Here is a 20,981-nt window from a genome sequence, read left to right as displayed (position 1 = left end):
TTTTTTAATGGCTTTGAGTTTTCTGTTTTATGCTCGACCACCACCACCCATTTGTAGTCTTTTTAACTACTCGCCCATTATTCACATATATTTTCCATTTTTTTGTTAGAAATTTCCACAAAAGGATCTCAAAAAGGTGCTGCTGCAAAAACTGTAGTGGGCTTATAGGCGCAGTAAATGATAAATGACAAACCAGCAGTCGCAGCACCGGTTAAGTAAAATTTACCATAGAAAAAAAAAACTTATCTCCCCACCACATGCACTTACAGCTGATAAATTGCTGCCTAAACTAAATTTTGATCAATAGATTCTAAAATAATTATAAATGTATTTAACGATAGTTCCGGGGAAATTAAATTTGTATAACAAACTCGATATTCATTAAAAAAAAATAGTATAGAAGAACTAAGGCTGTATGTCAAACGGTTTGTTTAAGCTTAAAGAGTGTCCCAACAACGATAAAGGAGGGTACTCAAAGATTGATTCAAAAATAGCAACTAGGGAAGCATCTGCAGAGAAATTGTCTACTCTGCAGTTGTGACAACAGGACATTTAATGTCCTTCCCCTCAAGAACGCTTCAATGTGAAAGAAATCGAACCTTGAGAAGATCATGGCCTAGTGGCTGCAAAAAAAATTTCTCATTTAAAAGGTCAAATTTTTGATTTTTTCTTTAAATTTCAGGCCCTAGAAGTTTCGGAAATAGGGCAAACTTCTCACATATCAATGAGTGCAGTCCGATTCAAATTTTAAGCTCAATGATAAGGGGCCTCCTATTAATAGCCGAGTCCGAACGGCGTGCCGCAGTGCGACACCTCTTTGGAGAGAAGCTTTACATGGCTTTTTGTGCTTTGAAAATATCAAAACACAGCTGCCTTTTGTTCCGTGCTCCAAACTTTGATAATTAAAAACTTAAATACATCCGTTCGTACACCAAAAAAGTTCTTAAAGTATACAGCAGCGCCTGCTGAACACCCACTGACGAAGGCGGCTTGGAGGTTGCCTGTGATGTAAAGATTTTACACATTCTATTAATTTTTATCGCGAAAAAAAATTATTTCTTCATTGGAATGTGAGTTCTTCTTCACTAACACAGACAAGGCAAAAGGTAAACATCAGCTGTACTATTCTATCATACTTGTCGAAAGGCTGTTAATCGATAACAAGTGCCAGCTGAAGTATTTTATCGTTATCGTCGATCATATGTTGTACTGTGTTGCCAGATGAATAGTAAGCGCACGTTATTATCAACATCACCGGATCAGGCAAATCATACACCGAAAAAATTTTCGCCGTGCCAAAGCATGAATTCTGACCACAAAGATGTTTTCTCATGGAGCAAGCTGGGGGATATGTTGGACGACAAATTGAAGGACGTTGCCAAGAAGGAGGATGTGGCTGCAATTAAGCAAGAAGTGGAAGACTTGAAAGTTGAAAACTCTAAGTTGAAAACCGAGGTAGAGAAGCTTACGAACCGAATTGAACAAATAGATAGACGAAGCAGGTCGGCAAATGTTGTGGTGAGTGGGCTTTCGTGTAAAAGCACCTTATCAGCTAAGAAGAGATTTGAAAAAATATGTAAAGATGATTTGAAAATGGAAGTTGATATCGTGAAAACAAGAATGTTATCGTCTGGCAAATCCTTTATCTTCTCTCTTGATACTTATGGACAAGCGCAGCGTGTAATCGATTCAAGGACAAAACTAAATGGAAAATCTATATATATACAAAAAGATTATACTGCCGTTGAACAGATGAATAGATACAATCTAAGAAAACTGTCTAAAGTACTATCCAGTAGCAAAAACAATATAAAAGTTCGTCTAGGTGAATTCTGTATTTTCGTTGACGACATAAGATACACTTGGGGAGATGGTAAAATACTTGCACCTTCTCAACGTGAGGCAGATTATCTCAACAATATTCTAGCAGATACAGATTGTTCTTTTGAAGTTCACTGTCAAAAACCAGTTAATTCAAGTAATGTAAGCTCAGGTTCTTTCACACAATAGCAGTTTGATTCGTGCCATATACTATCTTATAATGTTTCAAATCTACAAAGTTGTCTCAATTCTGGTAATTTTGTAACTTTTTTAAATAATTTTGATGTTTTCCTTTTATTTGAAACACATGTAACTGCAAATAAACGATCAAACTTTTCGTCATACCTCAAAAACTACTACCTACACTGGGTGGACGCAATTAAAATGAATAGATTTGGTAGAGCAAGTGGAGGAGGCCTCTATGGATTCAAAAAAGAGTTAAAAATCTCACTCAAAGCTAACTTTATAACGTCATACTCTTATCCATTTCTATCTTTAAATATTTGCGGTAACACAGTCTATTTAATTCCCATCTACATAAACTGTACTAGCTGGAAGCATGAGGCTGAAAAATTTGACTCCTTTTTATTGGATCTTGGCCCAACAAACTTTTGCCTAATGGGAGATATGAATGCCAGAATTGGCAACGTCCAGATTTTAGACAACAACATGATTCGTGGTATTTCTCATATTAATTCCGTTAGAAAGTCCAAAGATATAACTACAAACTCTCGTGGGAAACAACTATTGAACATTGTTGAGAACATTGGCGGTATTATATTAAATGGTAGGATAGATGGCGACGTTGAGGGAGAATACAGTTTCTGCGGTGTAATGGGTAACTCTGTTATTGATTACTGTATCTGTTCCACTACTTTCATTCATTATGTCGAGAAACTTGTGATTCCCCCTAAACCATATTCTGACCACATGCCTTTGTGCCTTCAAATCAGAATTCCTAGGCTAATGGACAGTGGAGGCGATAACAACATTCAACACCGTCTTTATTGGAAAGGAATATATAAAGCACAGTATGTACGAAAACTTAATTCCATGCTACTTGATCTAGGTCAAATGAATAGTTTACCTGTTGATGTTATGGTCGAGAGCATTTCCCGGGCAATTAGACAGGCTCATATCCACAGGAGGAATAGAAAATTTTTTGAACCTAGGCAAAGATGGTTTGATTGGTCTTGCTTCCGTGCACGGTCTGTTATGTACAGAAGGCTAAAATTGTACAAAAGAATGAATACGGAGAACAATAGGAGGCTCTATTACTCATCAAGGAAAAGTTTTCGAAGGCTGTGTAGTGAAAAGAAGTTGGAATATTTTAACAACAACTTGATGAGGTTAGACGAAGTAAAGTGTAGCAAGGAATGGTGGGAACTATCTAAATCATTAAGTACCAGTTCGAACAGCATGAAAGGAAACATTGATGCAAATGAGTTCAAACGATATTTCAGCTCGCTTTTGGATAAGTCTGGTCAATCCCAGGAAATTAGTTGGTGCATGCCGTTTTTCGTAGACCCGTTCTTAGATTCCCCTATTGAATATTATGAATTATATAATGTTATAAGGAAGTTGAAACCGAATAAGTCCCCAGGGCAGGATGGTATCCCTTATGAGTTCTACAGACATGCTCCCAGATGTTTCCTTCAAAAACTGTTATACGTTTTCAATCAAATCTTCCTTAAGGGAGACATACCAATCACATTCACTGAATCCATTCTGATTCCATTACACAAAAAAGGTGATGTAAACGTACCAAGCAACTACAGAGGCTTATCGCTTATTGACTCGGTTTGTAAAATTTTCAACTCTATTCTTTTGAATAGGATAACGAACTGGTTGTCAATGAATAGTATTTTGAATGAATTTCAGGCTGGCTTCAGAAAGGATTATTCTACGATTGACAACATTTTCAATTTAGTTAGCATTGTGAAGTTGAACCAGGCTAAAGGTAAGACCACTTATGCCTTTTTTGTTGATTTTTCCGCGGCTTTTGATCTTATCCCAAGAAACAGTCTGTCCTACAAACTCTCATCTTTAGGACTTTCAACGAAAATTGTATCGATAGTGACATTACTGTACAAGAATACTAAAAGCAGAGTATGGGATGGAAATACATACTCGGAATATTTTCCTGTAGAGTCGGGAGTGAAACAGGGATGTATTCTTAGCCCAGTTCTTTTTTCACTATATTTAAATGACTTACCCGATGCTCTAACTGGAGGAATAAATATCGCGAACACACACGTGAAGATACTACTCTATGCCGACGATATTGTGATCTTGTCTGATACACCTAAAGATTTACAGATTATGATTGACACTTTGCAGGAATATTGCAGTACATGGAGCTTAAAAGTAAACCTTACTAAGTCGAAAGTTATGGTTTTTAGAAAGAGTACTAGGATATCGTCCGGTCTTCGTTTCCGCTACAACGATGAAGATATAGAAATAGTTAACAGATATACTTATCTCGGTGTGGAAATCGCGTACAATTTGTCTTTCAAAGACCATTTAAAGAACAAATTATCGGCATCGAAAATTGCTATTAACTCCACGTGGTCGAAATATATAAATAACCCAAGAATCTCTCACGATAATAAATTAAAAATATTTGACTCTTGTTCAAAGTCTATCATGTGTTATGCTGCTCAAGTATGGGGTTACGAAAAATATGATGATGTTGAAAAGTTGTTTCGTTTTTTCATTAAAAAGATGTTTTACTTACCTAACAACACACCTAATTATATGTTGTATCTAGAATCCGGACTATACTCCTTATACTCCTCCACCCTTAAAACTCATTTTCTTTACATCAAGAGGGTACTTCAACTAGAAGTTAGTAGACTTCCTCGAATTCTAGCAGAGGAAATCCTTAAACTAAATATTTCCTGGGCAAAAGTGTGGTCGGAATTATGTCAGGATTTGAACTATCTGCCCGCCAACAATAGATTGCCCTTATGCGCCTATTGGAGGGAAATAATTGATGCCTTGAATGTAAAGGAACGATATAGTTTTGAATCGGCAGCCAGAAATTCTCAGTTTCACGATCTCTACCCACATCTTGATTATAATATGATCCCAACACTGACAGAGAATCTTTCTGCTCGTGCTACCAGCTTGATCATTAAAGCCAGAGGTGGATTGCTTGATCTGAATTCCAGGGCATTTCGAAGTAACACTACTGGCATATGTTCTATCTGTAACACAGATGAACCTGAAAATACTTTACATTTTATTGGAAAATGTCCTATTTTGAAAGAATTTAGGAAACTTTATTTTAACAAAATAAGTCTCGAAGAAAATGAAACATTAAACATACTAAATGGCACGAATCTTACCTCTCTGTACTCTTATTTAGAAAGCTGTATCAAATATAGAAAATTAATAATAAACTGTTTTGATGTTTGAAAATTATATAAATGATTAAATATTTTAACATGGCAAGCAGCATATGTGCTAAGCCATATATAGATTGTATGCTTAAGAATCAATATTATATACATGCATGTATTATTTTGTATTTCTTAATCAATCTATTAATAAATAATAAAATAATAATACATGGCATGGTACCTCACAAATGTTGCCAGCATTAGGTGAGAAAAACCACCGTTGAAAATTTTTTTCGGATGGTCTCTTTGCGCTACGGTGGCCTCCCAGTTTGCCCCTGTTCCTTAGTGGAATGTTCATGGGCAAAATTTGCATTTGCAGAAATTTCGGAAATCCATACGATGGAGAACAGTAGGCAGCCAGATATAGATCCGCTATCAAAATATCGCAGTACCCGTAAGAGCAGCTTTAAGAAGGATCTAATCGATGACATTGTCGAAGAACAGAATGTATTCTAGGCGATTAACACCTTCCGCTCACTTAAATCGGCCAGAGCGAACAAAATCAGGACAGCACTACAGCAAGAATCTCTAGGGAAATATACTGCCATGGCTAGAAAGGATTATAGGTCAAACCCTGCATGGTATTACTTATCAAAGGCGTGGAAAGAGGTCAAGGTCGTCCCCGTTCCCATGGTTGCCATAATAAACCATAACCCGATATTGTCTGTCATCAGTCTGTTCTAGGTTTTACTCAAAAGACTAGAGTGACAGCAAAACTTGAACGTAGGGGAATGACACCGAAGAACTTCAGTGTAGCACAAGACGCATACCTCAAGGGTAGGTAGGTGGGGACTGTTCTGCATAGACGAACAGAAAATAGTTTTGGCTATTTGCATATGCCTGCCAATTAAATCTATTGGATGGGACGAAATCCTGGCGAAAAAATAAAAAAAATTTTAGCGGTGGTTATCGCCTTCTAATACTGCCAACATTTGCGAGGTGTTATGCCATGCAAAAGGCGGCCCGGTAGCCGAGTTGGTAACGTACCACTGTCCTTGGTTTGTCTCTACTGTGGTATCACAATGGACTTAAAATAGTCTGGGTGAGTATGTAAAGAAGTGGCACTCTTACCTAACCTAACACAACCTATGCCATGCAAAAACCTCTCCTCTATGAGGTATCGCATTGAGGCACGCCGTTCGGACGCGACTATAAAAAGGAGGCCCCTAATGATGGAGCTTAAAAAAACTTGAAACGGACAGTTTGAAAAGTTTGTCCCTGTTACTTCATTGAATGAAATGTTACAGGACGAAATCATCCCAGCACAACTGAAAGGTCCCTTCGAAATAACCTGCCATGCTAGAACATATCAATGTACCGCATAACAGGACAATGGTGAGAGGTTGGGGTGATTCTCAATCATAAAGGAAGAAAAATAGACCACAGCAGGATTACTTCCATTGACACCCTGCTATACACAGCACCAGTGCGAGGGTCATTCGGGCGGTTGTTGTTGTTGTGGCCACATTTTCATGTGGAAGTGGCTGCTGTGGGTGAGCAAGCTCGTTCCGGTCCCAAGGACCGATCGCCGCTGAAACAGGATGGCCATTGGTTATTTAAATGCGCCAATAACTCGCCTTGTCATATCGAGCAGTATTTGTGCAAGAGCCGGTGCCGCCCGGTCTTCCACTGAGACTCTCTGCTCGATACCGCTGATTGTCTGCAAATGCCGTAGCAGCTACTCCATTCCACTATCCGCAACCTGTGGACGCTTCCAGCTAAGCTTCTCGTGACAGCAATGAACACCACACAAGTTGGAGCTCAATGTTCCAGCCTGTGCGGTGTTTACAGTTATCCCGTGCGGGTCGCGCGGTCATCGTAGACCGCGTACACCATACCAAGAAGCTCGCACCGGGGAGGGTCCACTGATTCCATGGCACGACCTGCGCCAAGCGGCGATAAATTTTTTGCCAAATAAATCCCTCCATACCACGCCAACCCATGATTTTCCGGGACCCAACAGAGCCTGACAGCCCTTACCATGGTTCGAAGAAACTCGGACATATTGGTAACTGGTATGATGGAAGGCTGTTAATTGAAAGACTTGTACCCGGCAGTTCGAGACAAAATACTTCCAGGGTCGGAATTACGAGAGCATTAAGAAACGCGCTGCAAGCAGGATTAGAAGCGATGCTGAATTTCACGTCTATAAACGGCTAAGGAAGCTCAACTGAAAAAAATCGCAAACTAGCTGCTCACCATGAACGATTCGACTTAAGATCTGGAGGACTCTATTTCCCTGGAAAACTGTAGGAACTCAGTCTTAACTTCCAAATTGGAACTCAGTCTTCTCAAAAACGGTTGAACCAAATTTCATGAAATTTTCACAGATGGTAGAGTTTGGGCCCCCAGCGAAAATAGGCTACTTCATTGTTTGATATACGAAAGGGGGCCGACCCTCTCCCATACCCCAAATTTCAAAAACGCCAGATCTCGGAAATGCGTGCACCGATTTAAGCGAAATTTTGTATGCCACCTTATGGTATCCCAAAAAAAAAATAACAAAATGGTATAACATTTTTGGATCAAATAACCTGGGGGGACGCCCCATCCTAAAACCCAGGCGGACGGACATGTTTACCTATACGGGCAATATGGGTATCAAATGAAAGGTATTTAAGAGTAGAGTACAAACTAGGTATACAAAGCGTTCGGGGGTGTCCCCCACCATCAAAAAACCCCCCAACAGGAGTCTTTCACCGCTTTTGGCAATATGGGTATCAAATGAAAGGTATTTTGAAGTAGAGTACAAATCTGACATAAAAATGTGTTCCTTGGTTACTGAGGGGCCTTCGCTACCCACAAAACCCCCCAGTAGAATATATCTATCGATTGGGACAATATATCTATCGATTGGGACAATATGGTATAAAAATGTATTCCTTGGTGTCTGAGGCGCCCCCATCCCCCAAAACCCTAAAAAGGACAAATTTACCGATTGGACCAATATTGGTATCAAATGAAAGGTGTTTGGCAGTTGAGTACACAGATGTTATAGGAATTTGGTCCAAGGTGTCTACGGGGCCTCCCCAACCCCAAAACTCCTTCAATGGGCATAAATTTCCAACGTCACAAAATGGGTATCAAATGAAAGGTCTTTGGGAATTGACTACGTATATGGTATACATCCATTAAATACCCGTCAATAGGGCGTGTAGTTCGAGCGGGATAATATGTGAGTTAAAATAAAGGTCTATATCAGTAGAGTTCAAATCTAATGTTGTTATAAGGATTCAAAAATCTGGGTCAAGTACAGCCGTCCTGTCATTTACCAGGACATGTATATTGCAACAATAGAGGACTGAAATAAATTGTCTTTTGGGTCTTAGCATCCTCCCAATAAAAACAGCACCAAACTGTCATGTAGGACGACCGATAATATATTGTACTCAAATAAAAAAATGTTGGCTCAAATCTGATATCTGTTTGATGCCCAAGTGTTCAGGGACACCTCAACTAAATTCCACCTAAATCACACACACATACCGACTATAGCAATATGTAGCTCAAATATGATTTTGGTAGTAGAGTATGAATCTGATATCCACTTTCGGGGCAAAGGGTTTGGCTACAATCCACCACCAAAACCAAGAGTATGAAGTAGATCTAACATACAAACTATAATGGGCGGACTCCCCCTTACCTTATTTTCAAAAACTCCAGATCTCGGAGATGGGTGGGGCAATATAAAACCTATATTGTTTATAATCTCAATCTCAAACTCAAAAACAGAAATTTGGTATCCTTATTTAGGGTGGGAATTCTCGCGCCACCTTCAAAGCCCGCTTAATGGTATTTGAGACTAGAGAACGAATGTGATATATGACGGTCCACCTCAACCCCAAATATACCCCCGGACCGGACAATACTCAAGACAATTCTCAAAAGATTAGACTGACAGAAAAAGTTGAACGTAGGGGACTGACGCCGAAGAGGGGGGTACAAGGCGCATATCTCAAGGGTAGGTCGGTGGGGACTGGTCTCTCTCAACGATTAGAAAGTAATTTTGGCAACTCGCATTTTCCTGCCATTTAAATCGACCGGAGCGAACGAAATCAGGCCGGCACTACTAAATACAAATATCCCTTGGTACTATACTGCAATGGATTAACGTGGCAGACCCTGAATGGTCCTACTTATCAAAGGCATGTAGAGAGGTCAATGTGGTCCCTTATCGCATGGAAGGTATATTTATCACAGCTCGACATTGTAATCATTAGTCTGTCCTCGTTTTTACTCAAACCACTAGAAAGAGTGCAAAACTGTAACGTGGGAGACTGACGCCGAAGGTGCAAGACGCATGTCTTAAGGATAGATCGGTGGAGACTGGTCTCCCTCAACGATTAGAAAGTAGTTTTGGCGATTCGTATTTTCTTGCCATTTAAATGTGTTGGGCAGAACGAAATCCTGGCGAGAAGATCAGAAACAAGTAAAAGCCTGCTAAGTTCAGCCGAGCCGAATCTTATATAGCCCCACCATGGATCGCATTTGTCGAGTTCTGTTCCCGGTATTTTTTTTTTAAGGCAAATAAAGGGTAAATGACAAGAATTGCCATGCTATTGGAGATATATCTGACTATGTTCTGATTCGGACTATAATTGATCTGAATTTTGAAGACCATAGTAGAAGTCATTGTGTAAAATTTCAGCCAATTCAAAAAAGAATTGCGCCCTTTAGGGGCTCAAGAAGTAATATGGGGAGAGCGGTGTATGTGGGAGCTGTATCAGGCTATAGACCGTTTCAGACCGAATTTCACACGCATGTTACAGACCACACAGGATATCGTTGTGAGAAATTTCAGCCAAATTGGATAAGAATTGCGCCCTCTAGAGGCTCAAGAAGCCAAGATCCCAGATTGGTTTATATGACAGCTATATTAGGTTATGGGCCGATTTAGACCATACTCAGCATAGTTGTTGGAAGTCATAACAAATTACGTCATGCAAGGATTCAGCCTAATCGTATAAAAACTGCGCCCTCTAGTGGCTCAAGAAGTCAAAATTCAAGATCGGTTTATATGGCAGCTATATCAGGTTATCGACCGATTTAAACAATACTTAGCACAATTATTGGAAGTCGCACCAAAACACGTGATGCAAAATTTCTGTCAAATTCGATAGGAATTGCGCCCTCTAGAGACTCAAGAAGTAAAGACCCCAGATTGGTTTATATGACAGCTATATCAGGTTATGGACCGATTCAGATCATACTCAGCAAGGTTTTTCATTCCTAATTTCAACAAAATCGGTTAATAACTGCGCCTTCTAGTGGCTCAAGAAATCAAGACCCCAGATCGGTTTATACTTAGCACAGTTGTTGGAAGTCATAATGACACACATCATCCAAAATTGCTGCCAAATCGTATAAGAATTGCGCCCTCTAGGGCCCAAGACCCCAGATCGGTTTAAATGACAGCTATATCCGGATACGGACCAATTTCAACCATGCTAATCACAGTTGTTGAAAATTATTACAAAACACCTCATGCTAAATTTCAGCCAAATCGGATAAGAATTATGCCCCTAAGAATTAAAGATCGAAGATCGGTTTATATGACAGCTATATCGAAACATTGACCGATAAGGCCCATTTACAGTCTCAGCCGACCTACACTAATAAGAAATAGTTGTGCAAGATTTCAAGCGGCTATCTTTACTCCTTTGAAAGTTAGCGTGCTTTCAACAGACTGAAGGAAGCACATGGCAAGATCGACTTAAAATGTCATGACGATCCAGAATTTATGTACTTTATGGGGTCCTAGAAGAATATTTCGAAGAGCTACAAACAGAATGACGAAATTAGTATGTCCCAATCTATAGTGGAGGATATAAAAATGTTCAGCCTTAGTTATCCCCTCCCAATGCCGTGTCAAAATATCTCCCATGCGACTTGCCATTCGAATAGGAGGCCCCTTATCATTTAGTAAAAACAAGTAAAAGCTTGCTAAGTTCGGCCGGATCGGGTACCCACCATCATGGATTCTGCTAAAAATGTACACTTATTAACTGAGTTTGGTCTCAAGAAGACATATCGGAATATCGGTACTTGGGGGGGGGGGCCTTTATCACCATATTGACCGATGCGGGAAAAACTTGGCACTGATGTTGTAAGTCATAAGATAGGGTTTTAGGCCAAATTTGAGCCAAATCAGGTGAAAATTTAGGTTTCTAAAGGCCAAAGAAATTAAATCCGGGGGTCAGTTTATATGGGGGCTATATCTGTTTATATACTGATTCGTATCATACTTGGCATGGATGGATGAGTCATACATAACACAGGTCTTTGTTCCAAATTTCACTATACTGATGGAACGAAATTGAGGCTTCTAAGGGCTCAAGATATCAAGGGTTCAGATATTATAAGAGAGTGAGAGAAGGCGTAGCGGAGAGGACCCTGTCCAGCTAACAGACTCCATATAAACCGATTCCAAATCAGTCTAAAGCCTGATATAGCTCCTATATAAACCGATCTCCCGACTTGACAATGGCTGAAATTTTGCACGGAATGTTTTGTTATGACTTCCAACACTCGTCCTAAATATGCTTCAAATCGATCCCATATAAACTGATCTCCCGATTTTACTTCTTAAGCCCATGAAAGCCGCAATTGTTAAGCAATTTGGCTTCCTGAGCTCTTAGAAGCTTAAATTTTTGTACGATTGGGCTGAAATTTTGCACATGGTGTTTTGTTATGAATTCCAACATTCGTGCTAAGTATGGTCTATAACTTGATGAAGCTCCTTTATAACATCTTGTGCCTCTGCAAGCCGCTATTGTTATTCGATTTAGCGAAAATGTTGTACGCAGTGTTCTATTAAGAATTCCATCAACTGTGCCCAGTACTGTTCAAAGCGGTCTACAACATGATATAGCTCCCATAGAAAGCGTTCTCTTGATAACCTTGCACGGCTCTTACAGGCTTAAATATTGGGTTGCCCAAAAAGTAATTGCGGATTTTTCATATAGTAGGCGTTGATAAATTTTTTCACAGCTTGTGACTCTGTAATTGCATTCTTTCTTCTGTCAGTTATCAGCTGTTAATTTTAGCTTGCTTTAGAAAAAAAGTGTAAAAAAAGTATATTTGATTAAAGTTCATTCTAAGTTTTATTAAAAATGCATTTACTTTCTTTTAAAAAATCCGCAATTTCTTTTTGGGCAACCCAATATTTACCTGTTTAGGCAGAAATTTAGTACGTAGATTAAAATTATGATCTAAGTTTATTTTGTGTAAATTTTCAGTAGAATCCTTGGTGGTGGGTTGCCAAGATTCAGCCCAGCGGATTTTAACACTCTCTTCCTTGTTTTATTTGGGTTTCTTTTATTTCAAAACTCATCATCCGACTTGCCTTTATCGTACCTGTCTATTGGCTTGGAATTAATTGAAACTCATATCCATTTTGTTTCCCTTTAATTTCTAACTGCCTATCATTTGATTAGCAAACAATTTTGTGCTAATCAAACTGCATCAAAGCTTTTTAGTTTCGTGCCACTTAATGCTTTGACTTGATTTAGCGGCCAACCAAGGTAGGTTGGATATCAAAGGGAAGTGCCATATTAGAGATAAAACAAAGGGCAAAGTGAAAAACCATGGCTAAAAATCAATTTAATTGCTCTGGTTGGTTGAAACAAACGGCAAATGCCGCAATCGGGGAAATAATGAAGTCTATGAAATTGTTTTGGAGATAAAAAATTAAATATGGATTAGGTATACAGGACATATTCGTTAAATAGAAAGAGGATTTCTTTATGGACTTCTCTTTGCTTTAGTGCTGCGTTGGCTGAGTTACTAACGAGCTCGTCCTTACATAACGGGAATTGCAAACCTTACTTCCTCCAAGGCTCTAATCTATCGCTGATTGCGGTATGACAATGGACAAACAAAAGTCCATCTGGCAGCAGACTGTCACAATTACCTAGGATAGGTTAGGGTAGGCAGTCTACCATCAGACTCGTCCATTGTGATACCACAGAAACTGAAGAAAGAAGATGCCTTCTAGTTCCTACCGTTGAACCATCCCGATCTCTTCAAAAAACCCAACAACTTTCGAACGTTCATATCCTCTAAATCAAACAGGTTCTCAAAGAAATGAGAACCTAAACTGGAACCCCTTCTGACTAACAGTGCGGGATACACACACAGAAGGTGTTCTCTAGTCTCTTTTTCTTCGATGTCCTCGAAGCTTCTGCAAAAGTCGTTGCTGGCAACCTTGAGTCAGGTAGCATGTTTTCCGATTAGACAGTGACCTGTCATGACGGACACAATGACTGAGACGTCTGTCCTAGCCAATGACGGCAAAGCTGTAGACATCTTCAAGTCTAGATTAGGCCACATAGTTTTGGAATGCTCTCAACCCCTTCTTTGTGATGTATTTCGGGTCTGGCCCCAAAGACTTTGGCTAACATGCCGCTAGAGGCAAACCCACAGATCCCAGTTTCCCTGGTGTAAGGTAGTTCATAGTCTCGCAAACTCGTCGGGAATTGTAACCCTGGAATATCTCTGTGGCCCCGCACCTAGAAAAGGTTAATTTGAACTGTTCCGGCATCTCGATGACGGTTTTTGGTTTCAGAAATACGTTCTCCAGGGATTTAATGGCTGCCTGATGATCTCCACTATAAGTACTACGAACAACGGGCTGTGAACTGTAGGCCGGTCAGACAGACGGACATGGTTCACGATAGTGCCGATGAGATAATGAAATCCAATTATCGAAAGGCGCCCACCAGTGGGGTGACATGTGTCCTGTCCTTGTCTGAGGAACTGGCAATTTCTTTTCTTCAAGACTCAATTATCAATCTCTCCTTTGGATGTTGCATTTGCTTGGTCATTAAGCTCGACTTGAAAGACCATTTCTAGATCTTAAGAGTACACCACAAAGCCCAGCTGATCGTCTAGGTTGGAACCATCCGTATAGAAGTCTATATAACTTCTATTACCGGGGATATCGAAGTTCCAATCGGTTCTATCAGGAACAGTGGTACAGTACTTTCTATCAAACAGCGGTTCAGGCAGGGTGTAATCCACACTGCCTGGAGCACCGGACATTGTATCAAGGATAACACAGTGTCCGTAGCCGCCACATGACCAATGAGAAAGCTCCCTCAGCCTGACGGCAGTTTTTGCTCCAATTGGTCTAGCCACAATGTCCAGATGCATTAACTGTAGCATTAAATTCAGTGCATCAGATGGTGTCGTTCTCAAACAAGTCATCCTTTGGATCCAGTTGACTATTAAATAGTAGGTGGATTTTTGAAGCGCCGTCCACCAGACCACAACACCATATAGCAATATAGGTCTGACAACTGCAATATAAACCCAATGCATGACTCGCAGTCTAAACCTTCGATTTTTGCCAGGTATATAGGGCATGAGTTGCCTCTCTTGCCCTTTCCAATCTGTTCGATTTGAAGCTAAATTTCCTGTCCAGCAAAACACCCAGGTAATTTGCGCTTTCGGTAAACGGAACATTCTCTCCTCCCAAGGAGACAGGTGACACTGTAGATAATTTGTATCTCCTACTGAAAAGAGCTGCTTCCGTGTTGCACGGACTTACTTCTAGACTTTTGGTAGCCTTCGATATTGCACGTAGAGCTTCCTGATGTATAAAGTGCTGGAATACTTTCCCCTAACCGCAATTACAACGTCATCAGCAGACCAGCGGTACTGCCTGGAGCACCGGACATTGTATCAAGGATAACACAGTGTCCGTAGTCGCCACATGACCAATGAGAAAGCTACCTTAACCACATGGCAGTGGTCGCTCCAATTTGTCTAGCCACAATGCCTAGAGGCATAGGATGTAGCATTAAATTCAGTGTACAGATGGTGTCGTTTTCAGTGCCGCTGTGATGCACAAACAAGCCATGCTTTGGATCCGGTTATGTATTGAACAGTAGTAGGACTTTTGGAGCGCCGTCCACTAGACCACAACACCATATAGGCAATATAGGTCTGACAACTGCAGTATATTCCCAATGCATGACGCGCAGTCTAAACCTTCAATTTTTGCCAATGGCTCTCTTGCAGGTGTATACGGCAAGAGTTGACTCTCTTGCCCTTTCCTATCTTTTCGATTTGGAGTTTAATTCCCTGTCCAGCGCTTTCTCTAAACCAAACATTCTCTCCTCCCAAGGAGACAGGTTCCATTGTCGGCAACTGCTGCTAAAAAGAACTACTTCTGTCTCGCACGGACTTATACCTAGACCAATTTCGGTAGCCCACTTTGCTGTTGCACGTCGAGCTTCCCTAACCGCAATTGCCACATCAGTAGCATACGCGACCACTTTGACGCCTTTCTCTTCCAGAGACAATAATCTATTGTTAAGGGCTATATGCCACAATATAGGAGACAGTACACCTCCTTGAGGTGTTCCTCTGCTGACCAATCTTTTTAGATCCACAGATCCCAGGCCTGCCGCAATGCATCTTTTGGAAAGTAAGTTATTTATTGACTTTCTTACGGTAGAGTTGAGCCTAGAAACTTCAACTCCTTCATGATTGCCGTCGGTTTTACATGATTGAAAGCATCATCAATGTCAAGAAATGCTACCATTGTATATTCCTTGACAGCGAGAGAACCCTCTATGTAGCCGACTAGGTCGTGAAGGGCTGTTTCACTGGACTTGCCTTTACTATATGCATGGTGCTGCCGAGAGAGGCGATCTCCAGGGATCTTTGACCTAAGGCATGTTTCTATCAACCTCTCAAGAGTCTTCAACATAAAGGATGACAGACTAATAGAACGAAAATCTTTGGCCTTGGTGTGGTATGGTTTTCCTGCTTTGTGTGGTAAGGTTTTCCTCTGTCCCACAGGTATTATATACCAAGCTGATACAAGCAGCGATTGGAGGCCACCGTAACGCAGAGGTTACCATGTCCGCCTATGACACTGAACGCCTGGGTTCGAATCCTGGCGAGACCGTCAGAAAAATTTTCAACGGTGGTTTTCCCCTGCTAATGCTGGCAACATTTGTGAGGTACTATGCCATTTAGAACTTCTCTCCAAAGAGGTGTCGCACTGCGGCACGCCGTTCGGACTCGGCTATAAAAAGGAGGCCCCTTATCATTGAGCTTAAACTTGAATTGGACTGCTCTCATTGACATATGAGAAGTTTGCCCCTGTTCCTTAGTGGAATGGTCAAGGGCAAAATTTGCATTTTGATACAAGCAGAGTATATCTCCCTGAGACAAGGCCAAGCCAAGTCTATCAGACTGGTTCCTTGATTTACGGCGTTGTATCACCGTAATTCAACTGGTGATACATCATTAGGGCCTGGCGACTTCAAGGAGTCGAAACTTCTTTTCGCCCACGATAAGATAAGGCGATAAGAAGTTTCCCATTAGTTTTCTAATTCCTAAAGCCTATTTTAATGAAATGCAAAAACGCATATCCTTCCTCCACTACTACCAAAGGAAAATTGCATTATACACCTGCCTACCATTTCCCAGCTGCCCTACCTGATAATGGTCAACCACAATTGTTGCAGAAAATGACCAAACCTGACAGGCCACAGCATAAACATGCAACATGCCGCACTCGCAAAAAATACCCCAAAACAAAGTGTGGCTTAAAGCGCATATATGGGGAAAAAACAATATCAAAGTTCATTTAAAAATAACAAAAAAAAAAAAAATCCACCAAAATTCATGGAAGTGCGAATGCAAATGCAAATGCCCTGGGTGATATATTCCCACCCAAATAAGGATCAATTGCAGTTGAAACTGCAATCCAAATATCGTTTTAAACAAATCGCCATTAGGCAATTTCTAAAAAACTCTACCAAATAAACCCGAAAATACTAATAGAAGTGTATGAAACTGACGAAGCCTATGCTTGTCGTTCTTTAAAATCATGTGGGCAACAAAGCAGGCATTAACAACAACAAAAAAAGACACATCAGTAAAACAATCGCCATATCGCATTATGGTGTTTCACCTGTCATGTTGGGTCATGATGAATGTGTGATGGTGGTTTCTATGTAATGTCCATGCGTTTTACTTTTTATGAGTCTGCTTTGGAAATTATATGAAAATTGGGTAGATTTTTTTTTGAATTTTTGAATTTGCTGGAGAGGGAGATGTTGCTCACTTTTTTATGCTTGTTCTTTTTATTTTATTTGTTACAAATTTTTCACTGATTATTTGAGGGGGGAAATTGAGTTTTTCAATGGCATTGAAAAAACAGCATGAAGAAATTTTTTACAGTGGGTTTGGAAGAGAAAATATTTTTCACGTGTATTGCTTCGGCGAAGAAAACGAAAGCAATAGGAATACAAACTTTTAAAATATTTTAATAATTAAATCTCAAAAAATTAAATTAAACATCTTCCCCGCATGTCCTAACTATCGAAAAATCGATTAATCGACTCTTGCACGATTAATCCTTGTATCTCAATTTTCAAATAAACAATTAATCGAAAAATTCAAGAATATAAATAAATGTGCACCCTACTTAATTTATGCGTATGAGTTATATTAATTATGGTACACTAGTGCGTATAACTGATAGTATTACCAAATATTACGTATACGTACAGCAATATGCAAATTGCCAATATGCCCATGAATATACTTAAGAAACTAGATCAAACTTCTCACATATCAATGAGTGCTGTCCGATTCCAGTTCAAGATCACTGATAAGGGAACTCCTTTTTATAGCCGAGTCCAAAAGGGATGCGACACTTTTTCAGGGAGAAGCTTTAACTTTGCCTTTACGCATGGCATAGTTACTCACAAATATCGGCAGCATTAGGAGGGGATAAACATTCGCAGAAAATGTTTATACCCTCCACCATAGGAAGGGGGTATACTAACTTCGCCATTACGTGTTGCAAACACATCGAAATATTGGTCTAAGACCCCATAAAGTATAAATATACTTGAATCGCCATGACACTTTAAGTCGATCGAGCCATTTCTGGCCGTCTGTCTGTCTGTATGAAGTACGCTAGCTTTCGAAGGAGTAAAGCTAGGCGCTTGAAATTTTGTACAAATACTTCTTATCAACGTAGGTCACTTGGGATTGAAAACGGGTCATTTCAGTCCATGTTTTGATATAGCTCCCATACAAACCGATTTAGGATCTTGACTTCTTAAGCCTCCAGATGGCGCAATTATTATCCAATTTGGCTATAATTTAATACAAAGTGTTTTTTTGTTACTTTTAAAAACTGTAAAGTAACGGATATTGACTTCTTGAGCCTCTAGAGAGCGAAATTATTATCCGATTTGGCTGAAATTTGGCATGAAGTCTTTTGTTGTCACTTCCAACTATGCCAAGTATGGTCGAAATCGGTTCACAACCTGATATAGCTCCCATATAAACCGATCACCCGCTTATACTACTTGAGCCTATAGAGGGCGCATATGAACCGATCTCTCGATTTTATTTTTGAGCATCTAGAGTTCACAGTTGGCTAAAATTTTACACAATAACTTCTACAATGGTCTCTAACATCCAAACCAAGTATGGTCCGAAACGATCCAGAGAAGGCAATTTTTATCCATATCCTTTCTTTGCCTATAAAAAGAAACCGGGCAAAGAACTTGACAAATGCGATCCATGATGGAGAGTATATAAGAATCGGCCTGGCCGAACTTGGCACGCTTTTACTTGTTTCTGATGATTTCGCCAAGATTAGAACCCAAGCATTCAGCTTCATAATCAGACATGCTAGCCTTTGCGCTACGGTGGCTATGGTATAACACAATTCCACAGCCAATTGAGAGTTGTAAATTCCAAGTCTACACCAAGATAGTAAGTTCTTGAAAACAAAACTCCAAGAGGGTAAAACATACGTAAAATACGTCGTAAAAATATAAGACGATCTAGTCATGTCCACCCGACCATCTTTCTTCTTTAGTTGGTTATGACAGAACATTTGATCCACTAGCCGAACGACGAATAGCGTTCCAAGCGCCTCGATCTTCTGCGCTCATTCTAAAACCTATGACACCAAGTTTTGAGGTGTCTCCCACCACCTGATCTTTCCATCGGGCTTTTGGTCTTCCCGGTTTGCGTGTACCACCATGTTTGCTTTCAAAAGACTTCTTTGCTGGATCTTCTTCATCCATTCTGACAACATGACCTACTATGTTATCGTCGTCATACAGCTCATTGTTCATACGTCGCCTATATTCTCCATTAAAGCAAACTGGTCCATATATTTTACGAAAAATCTTTCTCTCAAATACTCCAAGCACTGCCTGATCTGCTTTCACAATTACCCATGCCTCAGGTCCATATAATAACACGAGTAGCATCAGTGTCTTGTATAGTGTAATCTTCGTCTGTCGAGAGGTGGCCTTGTTTCTAAACTGCTTTGCTAGTCCAAAGTTGCATCTGTTTGCCAGTGTTATTCTTCGCTTTATCTCAAAACTGGTGTCATTCGTTTCGGTTATGGCGGTGCCGAGTTAGATAATGTTACCGCTCGGTTGTACAAGGCGTTTTCATTTGAGCCCCGTATTACCGAATTCGGCAAATATGTCCGGTTTTGGTGTGGGGCGGATACCCAAAGACTTGGCCATGAATGGTGGTTGTCATCTAAAGTTCGATACGGCCGATTGTAACACGTTTTAATTTGTAATACATAAGACTGGCTGAACCCGGCCCATTCCGCTGCGCCTTTATTGAAGCCAAGCGAAAAATATTTTTCTAACAAACTATCATATGTATCGCCCAGTACAAATAGAACTACTCCTTAGGTACTTGAATCCAATTTTTAATATCATATTCATATTTTACTCCCGAATACCTTTCCTTTGAGTTCCATATTGTTCCGATCGGACTACCTTTGATTTGATGGGCGCTACTATAGGGGCGGTTTGGGCCTGTGGCACCCTCCTATGTACTTGTACCCAATTTCTAATATCATGATCGTATTCTACTCCCATCTACCTTTCATTTGAATCCCATATTGTCTCGATTGGTTCACTTAAGATTTCAGGCCGTGCTGTTAAAGTAAGGGGAGGGTTCGCCCCCTTCAGATATGGGACATATATAGATTTGCCGATTTGTGGTTTTGAACCCATTAAAGGCTCATTTGTAACCCGACTTCGCTGACATTTATAACAGTGAGACACATTCGCCTCCTTCACATCGGCACCGAGTTTGGACCATAACGGACCATGTTTAAATATGGCTGCCATATAGACCGATCTCCCGATTTAGGGTCTTAGGCTTACAAAAGGCTCATTTATAACCCGATTTCACTGCAATTTGAAACAGTGAATTGTTTTATACGCCTCGTCATTTAGGCTCGTCGTTTGCTCTAAATCGGATATAGCTGTCATATAGACCAATCTACCGATTTAGGGTCTTGAGCCCATTAAAGACGCATTTATAACACGATTTCGATAAAATTTGATAAAGTGAGTTATGTTAGACTCCACAACATCCGTGCCGGATTTGCTATATATCGGACAATATTTACATATAGCTTCCACATAGACTGACTTCCGGATTTAAGATTTTAGATTATTTAAGTTTGCGCAGAAGGATTCCGCTGAACATTGAAGCATAAGATTCCTTTTCTCCTCCCCACCCGTGACGAATTTGCTCCATATGGGACCATATTCAGATAAAGCTGCCATATAGACCGATCTGCCGATATAAAATCTTCGGCTCAAAAAGGCTCATTTAGTACCCGTCTTATCTGGAATTTGAGACAGTGTGGTATGTTCGACACCCGTGGCGAGTTTGTAACATATTGGGCTATATTCAGCTGCCATATAGACCGATCTCCCGATTTGGGGTATT

The sequence above is a fragment of the Stomoxys calcitrans genome, chromosome 5 (assembly GCF_963082655.1).
Source record: "Stomoxys calcitrans chromosome 5, idStoCalc2.1, whole genome shotgun sequence".
Taxonomy (NCBI): Eukaryota; Metazoa; Arthropoda; class Insecta; order Diptera; family Muscidae; genus Stomoxys; species Stomoxys calcitrans.
This window is presented reverse-complemented; position numbering follows the sequence as displayed.